General features: G+C 36.8%; 1 long non-coding RNA gene and 1 pseudogene across 1 annotated transcript; one reads left to right on the plus strand and one right to left on the minus strand.

The window, feature by feature from the left end:
- Window positions 1–1,081: 1,081 nt before the first annotated feature.
- Window positions 1,082–8,391, minus strand: LOC139786469 (adenosine 3'-phospho 5'-phosphosulfate transporter 1-like; annotated as a pseudogene).
- On the plus strand, window positions 4,483–6,232 carry LOC139786473 (uncharacterized). The gene is made up of 3 exons (XR_011722300.1): window positions 4,483–4,551; window positions 5,228–5,445; window positions 5,983–6,232. It is a non-coding gene; the product is annotated as an uncharacterized lncRNA (long non-coding RNA).
- Window positions 8,392–8,451: the final 60 nt, after the last annotated feature.

Genomic DNA, 8,451 nt, shown 5'->3' on the forward strand with positions numbered 1-8,451 from the left:
TTTTGCACTCAAAACATGTAGAAAATATATATTATATTTTTCTATATATATTATATTAATATAAATAACATTTTTCTTATTTTGTTAATGAACATTTTAAACAGCTTTTTATCACAATACATATTGATCCGGTCAAGGATCATTCAAGGATTCCTGTCACATATAAAATCTTTGGTATATATCGCATATATTCTATGGAATATATGCGATATATTCCAAAATCTAAATTTTATATTGGCTGGTGGTTTCCACATTCTAGTTATGCATGTGGTAAATATTTTTCTACTCATTTTTGTGCTTATCCATAATTTCATGGAGATTTGTAGAGATTCTATGTCGATATAAATAATACAATAACTTTTGCTTATTTTATTTTTCACGAGAGACAGAGCATTTGTTCGTAATGTACCTTACATTCACATTCTAATGTGAGCTGTGTCATTCCTAATGTGCATTCACTTGCGTCTTCATTAATTTTGACAATAAATCCAAATCTTTTTGTTACATTTCAATTTAAACAGATCTACTGTTGTTGTATAATTAAATATAGGCTGTAATTGCACATATGTATATATTATTATAAGCATCAGACATGAATCTGTTTTTGTTGTGGAGTCCACCAGCCAATTCTCTATAGAAAATAATTATGTAAAACTAGTCAATTGTACAATCTCTGATTTTCAATCACAACTTTGTAAAAAGAAAATCAAATTGCGTTCGTAAAAAAAGAAAAAATTTTACTAGCGGTTTAATGAACATAAGAGACATTTTAAGCACTGACAAGTGATTCGAATTTCAGAGTTGTATGACAATTAATATTGATACTTATAATTAACTTATAATATATAACTTATACTATACTTTACTTTATCATAACGCGTTTATCTGTCGGATTTATACCTATAGTTTAATAATCTCTTTTCTGATGTCGCAATTTAAAGAAGTAGCCTTATCGGTTTCACAAAGCTAAAAAATCGGCATTCCGTAAGTTTTTTCCTTTCGAATAAATCAACATTTATTCTCGTTATGTAGCTATCTTCCTGAGTGACCGCTAGCACCTTTCGCTGAATATTTATATGAACTACGGCACTTTCGACCGCTGCCGTTCGCTATACTGATATACTATATCATATCTACATTGAGCATGTCGCCTGCCAGTTGTCACAACTAGAGCCGGTAATTTGTGATAGGATCGAAGTCTATCGAAGTCTTTTTGATGTGTGGAATTTAAGGCCATCACATATCCCCACAATCGCATGGCGGTCGCGCATACCTTCTGTATTTCACGAACCTCCTCGAAGTCTAAGTGTATCTCCGCGTGTGTAATATGACAGTAATGAACGTTAACGCCGACTAAATTAATGAATAGTATATACATGGGCTTAAGCTAGAAAATAATGTCTTATATTAGCCTAAACAACATAGATTCAAGAAACGCTGTCAATTATATACGAGCTAACCCCTTTCCTTACAAATTGATATCAAATGATCATATACCTGACGAATGGTCATCATAATGACAAATGTGATAGATCCAAATTTCGAAATGGTGTAAAAAATATACAACTGGCCGCTTGCCGAACAAATTGAAATCAGCAAGCAATCGACTATAAACCTGAGGTACTGTACAATAAAAGTCATTAGTTACTTTTGTGCAAGAAATATTATAAGAAACTAATTGCATATCGCAAATTAATTACCGTCGTCATGAAAGAAAATATCAGTGGAAAGCTCGATTGTTGAACATCATTTGTACGCTAGTCACACCATAGTCTGTAAAAAGTGCATTCTGCCAGGTACTTGTGAAACTATCTAATAATGAGTAACCTCCCAGTAAAATAACATCGGAGTGTTGTAGCCCCATCTGAAAGTATTTGATAGATCTATCGTAAGTTGACTGCAACTAAAATGTATTATAGATTTAACAAAATATATACCGTTTTTATGATCAGAACTGTCCAACATAAAGAGCGTCATTCCGATAGAAATGAGAATCGCAGTAACATACTCGTAATATTCATACGTTGTATGCGAAATTATTTTTCCCATTAACATAACTGGGATAATTTTAGAAGCTTTAGCTAGAACCTAAAAAAATGATTAAACGCATATAACAAAACATTCATACAAATACTCATATCTTGGCACATAAGAAGTTATGACTAGAGAAATCAATGAATCGTCAGAAGGTATATACAATCGTAATTTTTTTACCTGTGATGGAAAACTGACATATACTTCAAAGCTTCGTATTGACACCAACTGCTCATAATATTTGACAAGGAGCAAAACGCATACTTGTACAATGGCGTCTTATGTTGCGGCTGACGTTGAATAAGTAAATATAATCCCGATATCAGGAAAGCAAGAATGCGATTCACAAACACCAGGAATTGCGAATCTTGAAACCGCGCTTTATTGCCGGAAGCATCTTCGTACTCCTATATAAATAAATCTTGGTTTAATTAAGAAATTACGTTACATGAATAACAACAAAATATCACAAAGTAGTTACACTAATAATCCAAAATAATATCCACTTCTAATAATATAAAAAAACAAATATTGTTCTTTTTTATAGATATTTCTCTCCTATCGATGAAATTTGACTAATACCTGTGTCATTATCTTTTCCTGCAAGTAGTCCTATGTTAGATAACTAAATTGCAGCCCAAAGAAACAATAGAGCAAGAGTAGGGCGTCTTGAGTAAAAGTGCGCTGGACATGTGTGGAAACATTAGAAGCATAAACCGGTGAGTCCAAAAGGCCTGTCTCGCAGTGTCCGACGAAGCACGAATGCACCAGTCTGGGAATACAGCCTTTCCCTGCATAAATATTCTTTTTAATTACTACAGTATATATTATAAGATATTATATTAAATCTTTCTAAATTGATACTTACCGCTTCTCTGTGTGTACTTTGTATATCGTACATATTTATATATAAGGCAACCCGGCAACAGCACAGCGGCATATCCCAATAAATTCAAACACAATCGAATAACCCAATTGTATGTAGATGTTTTGAAGATTTCTTCTCCATTATTTGTGAACAATTTTATGACCTCGCTGGTTCCAAATATGACGCTGACTGAAAGGGGTTACGTGTATAGCTTCTAACACACACACACATATATATATATATACATACATACACTGCATACACATACCTTCAAGTAGGTTATTTCTTGTACGAGGGCGAATCAAAGTCACGTCCTCGACCGTCTCTCGCCGGCGTCGCGTCCTTTCACGAGCGACGGGCCGTCGCGCACACGAGACACCCGCGAACGTGGTACACGATCTCCCACGGACGGGTGCGGTCTTCTAAATGTATATCGTCGCGATTATGTCGCGATCGTGGCACGATGGCACTAGCGGAACTGCGGAAAGAGACCTATATTATAATATAATATGCACAACGTGTTTTAACCTAGCTTCCCAGCAAACACCAAATATAATTGATATATAACCTGGGAGTAACAGATTATATAACAGGTGTTATACTGGAGTAGCATAACAGTTATATAACTTTACATTATTACTATAATATAACTAGGTTATAAAACTATTATGTTGCTCCGTTATTTATATGTTATAATAAATGCACATTAATACAACTGTTATATATGCGTGTTATACAACAACGGTTGCGTTGATATTATATAAATATTATATAACATAATTTCAATTACCGCCGGAATTATATAACCTCGATAGCATGCGCCATAGCGGCGCACGCAAGTTCGCGGTCTCTGGCCGCTTCTGCTAGTGCCATCGTGCCACGATCGTGACAATAATACATTAGAAGACCGCGCCCGTCCGTGGGAAATCGTGAACCGCGTTCGCGGGTGTCTCGTGTGCGCGACGGCCCGTCGCTCGTGAAAGGACGCGACGCCGGCGAGAGACGGTCGAGGACGTGCCTTTGATTCGCCCTCGTACGAGAGATAGCTTGATCGAGCTATTATAGGTTAGAACACGTTGTGCACATTAGGAGGTATTTTCCGTTTCACGCACAATGCGCATAATGCATTATTTATCCTTGTTATTCATCGAGTGTTAATAAACAATTGGATAAATGATGCATTATGCGCATCATGCGTGAAACGGAAAATACCCTAAGGGTCGGTCTACAATCAGTCGTACAGTCGTATGTCGGAGGGTATTTTCCGTTTCACGCACGATGCGCATAATGCATCATTTATCATTGTTTATTAACACTCGATGAATAACAAGGATACATTATGCATTATGCGCATCGTGCGTGAAACGGAAAATATCCTCCGAATACGACTGATTGTAGACCGGCCTTAAGTCTCTTTCCGCTTCCGCAGCTTCTGCTAGTGCCATCGTGCCTCGTTCCTATCGCGACGATATTCATTTGGAAGACCGCGTCCGTCCGTGGGAGATCGTAATCGTGAACCGCGTTCGCGGGTGTCTCGTGCGTGCGCTACGGCCCGGCGCTCGTGAAAGGACTTGACGCCGGCGAGAGACGGTCGAGGACGGAGGACGTGGCTTTGATTCGCCCTCGTACGAGAGCTAGATAACTTGAAGGTATGTATTACCTATATTATAGGTTAGAACACGTTGTGCACATATTTAATATAGAGGTACTTTCCTTTTCACGCACTATGCGCATAATGCATCATTTATCATTGTTTATTAACACTCGATGAATAACAAGAATACATTATGCATTATGCGCATCGTGCGTGAAACGGAAAGTACCTCTATATTAAATATGTGCACAACGTGTTCTAACCTATAATATAGGTAATACATACCTTCAAGTTATCTAGCTCTCGTACGAGGGCGAATCAAAGCCACGTCCTCCGTCCTCGACCGTCTCTCGCCGGCGTCGAGTCCTTTCACGAGCGCCGGGCCGTAGCGCACGCACGAGACACCCGCGAACGCGGTTCACGATTACGATCTCCCACGGACGGACGCGGTCTTCCAAATGAATATCGTCGCGATAGGAACGAGGCACGATGGCACTAGCGGAAGCTGCGGAAGCGGAAAGAGACTTAAGGCCGGTCTACAATCAGTCGTATTCGGAGGATATTTTCCGTTTCACGCACGATGCGCATAATGCATCATTTATCATTGTTTATTAACACTCGATGAATAACAAGGATACATTATGCATTATGCGCATCGTGCGTGAAACGGAAAATATCCTCCGAATACGACTGATTGTAGACCGGCCCTAAGTCTCTTTCCGCTTCCGCAGCTTCCGCTAGTGCCATCATGCCTCGTTCCTATCGCGACGATATTCATTTGGAAGACCGCGTCCGTCCGTGGGAGATCGTAATCGTGAACCGCGTTCGCGGATGTCTCGTGCGTGCGACGGCCCGGCGCTCGTGAAAGGACTCGACGCCGGCGAGAGACGGTCGAGGACGGAGGACGTGGCTTTGATTCGCCCTCGTACGAGAGCTAGATAACTTGAAGGTATGTATTACCTATATTATAGGTTAGAACACGTTGTGCACATATTTAATATAGAGGTACTTTCCGTTTCACGCACGATGCGCATAATGCATCATTTATCCTTGTTATTATATGTATATATAATAAACAAGGATAAATGATGCATTATGCGCATCGTGCGTGAAACGGAAAGTACCCTAAGAATCGGTTTCTGTAATCTTATTTCGGAGCGAGATATTTCGTTATCCGATTGATTCTGTACAGTTGGTGTTGTAATTTCGTCACGTTTTTGTTGGTAGATAATTTACGAGTTTATTGTTTGTCGAAAGTAACAATATTTGTTGAAATGTTAAATAGAATTTATATCGTTGTGTTGGAAACAAAGTAAAAGCTTTGCAGAGTTTTGTATTTTGATTTTTAAACCGAAGAGTTCAAAAGCGTTAGATGCAATTTTATTATTTTTATGAATTATAGTTTTAGTACATGGAATATCTATTTATTAATATCTATCATTGTAATATCTAATTATATTGCTCATATTTTTATTTTTGTTTTAAGGACATATTACCTCGCACCATTCGACGCTCACAGAGTCCGAATTTGATAATATTGCGGCTGAATGGATCCGCTTCGCAAAACAGCGTAAAACAAGAGAAGAAAAAGAGAAGGACAAGGAGAACAAAACTTAAGAAAATACATCATACGTATTTAAGGAGGTTCTACAGGTACTCTCTAGTCAGTTGAGAGATGAAGAGAAAATCTTCAAATTCATCAATTCTAAGTATTCATAAAATATTTTCGTGAATTTTGATGACGTTAAAGCCTATATCATACCCATATTAGTCGAAGCGAGGAATAATTAAAAATATCGTGTAAGTGCTCCTTTGACTCCGGCGGCTTATACATGCGAGAAAATGTGGTAACGTCGCGAACTTGAGTCTCGCTGTTCTGCTCATATGACCGTGGTTATTTCACATAATTCTAGAGCGAGTACTCCTCCGTAAGCGCTCGTAAAGGTTAGGTGCTTAAGTTTGAGGTGCTGTCATACTGTGGTGCTGTACTGGCTGTACACTTTTCGCGCGGGTGCAGTCGCTGCGACGTTGCCAAATCTCCCTTGTTATTCGAAACACGCTACGTGAACTGTGATATGGCCTGTTTCAATAGCCAATATCATAAAATTTTACGCGATAACCCTTGTTTTTCTCGATATTTCTGAAAAGCTTAGATTAAGATCTATAAGAGCTCCGTTTTTCGAATCTCTGGTAGGTCGCCTTCATATAATTAATATCTCGTTTCCTGTCTCCAGGAACCCCTCTGCCATAAGAGCTCATGTTAAAAACTGTGATTTCAAAATTCATTTTTGCAAATTTTTACACGATAACCGATGCTAAAATTTTTCGAGCACTTTTCTCGCATCTCAATTTATACGTCCATGAAGTTTTTTCCAATTTTTAGATACATCCATTATCTGTAGAACCTAAAAATTTGCAATAATATTTTGTTATGGCTCATTGTACTATTTTATAACCTCTGAAATTTTAATTACTTAATTGTCAACGCTTAAAAGCTGTTTTTCTAGTTTATTCAACCGCAAGTGAGAAATGTAATTTTTTTATTTTTTAGAGAAATGGATATGTTTCTATTATCTTTCGTACTTATAGCTTAATAATCTTTTTTAATTTGTTTACAATCACAATGTGCTCATTTATCAGACATTAGATGGAGATGTACTTATATGGAGGACTTAGGTTAGTGCGGAATATTTCTACAAGGAGATAGTGCCAGCACTCCTGGTTTAGACCAGTGGGTGCTGGGACTGTCCTCTGTCGAGGACAGAGTCCGCATTGGTCGATGTCCTTGATCCAGCTTTGACCAGTGGGTGCTGGGACTGTCCTCTGGCGAGGACAGAGTCCGCATTGGTCGATGTCCTTGATCGAGCTTTGACCAGTGGGTGCTGGAACTGCCCCTTTTAGGAATAGAGTCCGCACTAGCCTATAAATCTTCCAGAGGAAACATGAATACATCTCCTTTTGATGTTCACTAGACAAGCATGCTCGTAAAATGATTCAGAAAAGAGATTATTAAACTATAGGTATAAGTCCGACAGATAAACGCGTTATGATAAAGTAAAAGGCTAGTATAAGTTATATATTATAAGTTAATTATAAGGATCAATATTAATTGTCATACAACTCTGAAATTTGAATCACTTGTCAGTGCTTAAAATGTCTTATGTTCATTAAACCGCTAGTAAAATTTTTTTTTTTACGAACGCAATTTGATTGTCTTTTTACAAAGTTGTGATTGAAAATCAGAGATTGTACAATTGACTAGTTTTACATAATTATTTTCTATAGAGAATTGACTGGTGGACTCCACAACAAAAACAGATTCATGTCTGATGCTTATAATAACATATATATTATATATACATATGTGCAAGTACAGCCTATATTTAATTATATATACAACAACAGTAGATCTATTTAAATTGAAGAATGTGGAAGCCACCAGCCAATATGAAATTTAGATTTTGGAATATATCGCATATATTCCATAGAATATACCAAAGATTTTATGTGAGGAATCCTTGAATGATCCTTGACCGGATCAATATGTATTGTGATAAAAAGCTGCTTATTAACCAAAAATGTTCATTAACCAAATAAGAAAAATGTTATTATATATTAATATAATATATATAAAAAAATATAATATATATTTTCTACATGTTTGGAGTGCAAAATATATCTAATAAAATGATTATTCAATATATATTTATATTTGTCCCTTTCCTACGCAAAACCATGTATGTCTTTTGCACATACTAATTCCAGAAAAGGTTTTTAAATTAATTTCAAGCAAAAGCAAATAAAACAGTTTGTTTTCGCTTAGAATTAATTTAAAAACCTTTTCTGGAATTAGTATGTACAAAAGGCAAATTATAAATTAATTAATATACAATAAAATGTACGATAACGGTTACACTGCAGTTATATAACAAAAAGGCTTTAAAGTATATTACTG

The sequence above is a fragment of the Temnothorax nylanderi genome, unplaced genomic scaffold (genome assembly GCF_030848795.1).
Source record: "Temnothorax nylanderi isolate EJ_2023f unplaced genomic scaffold, tnyl_v1.0 TNYL_tig1047_pilon, whole genome shotgun sequence".
NCBI classification, from domain to species: domain Eukaryota; kingdom Metazoa; phylum Arthropoda; class Insecta; order Hymenoptera; family Formicidae; genus Temnothorax; species Temnothorax nylanderi.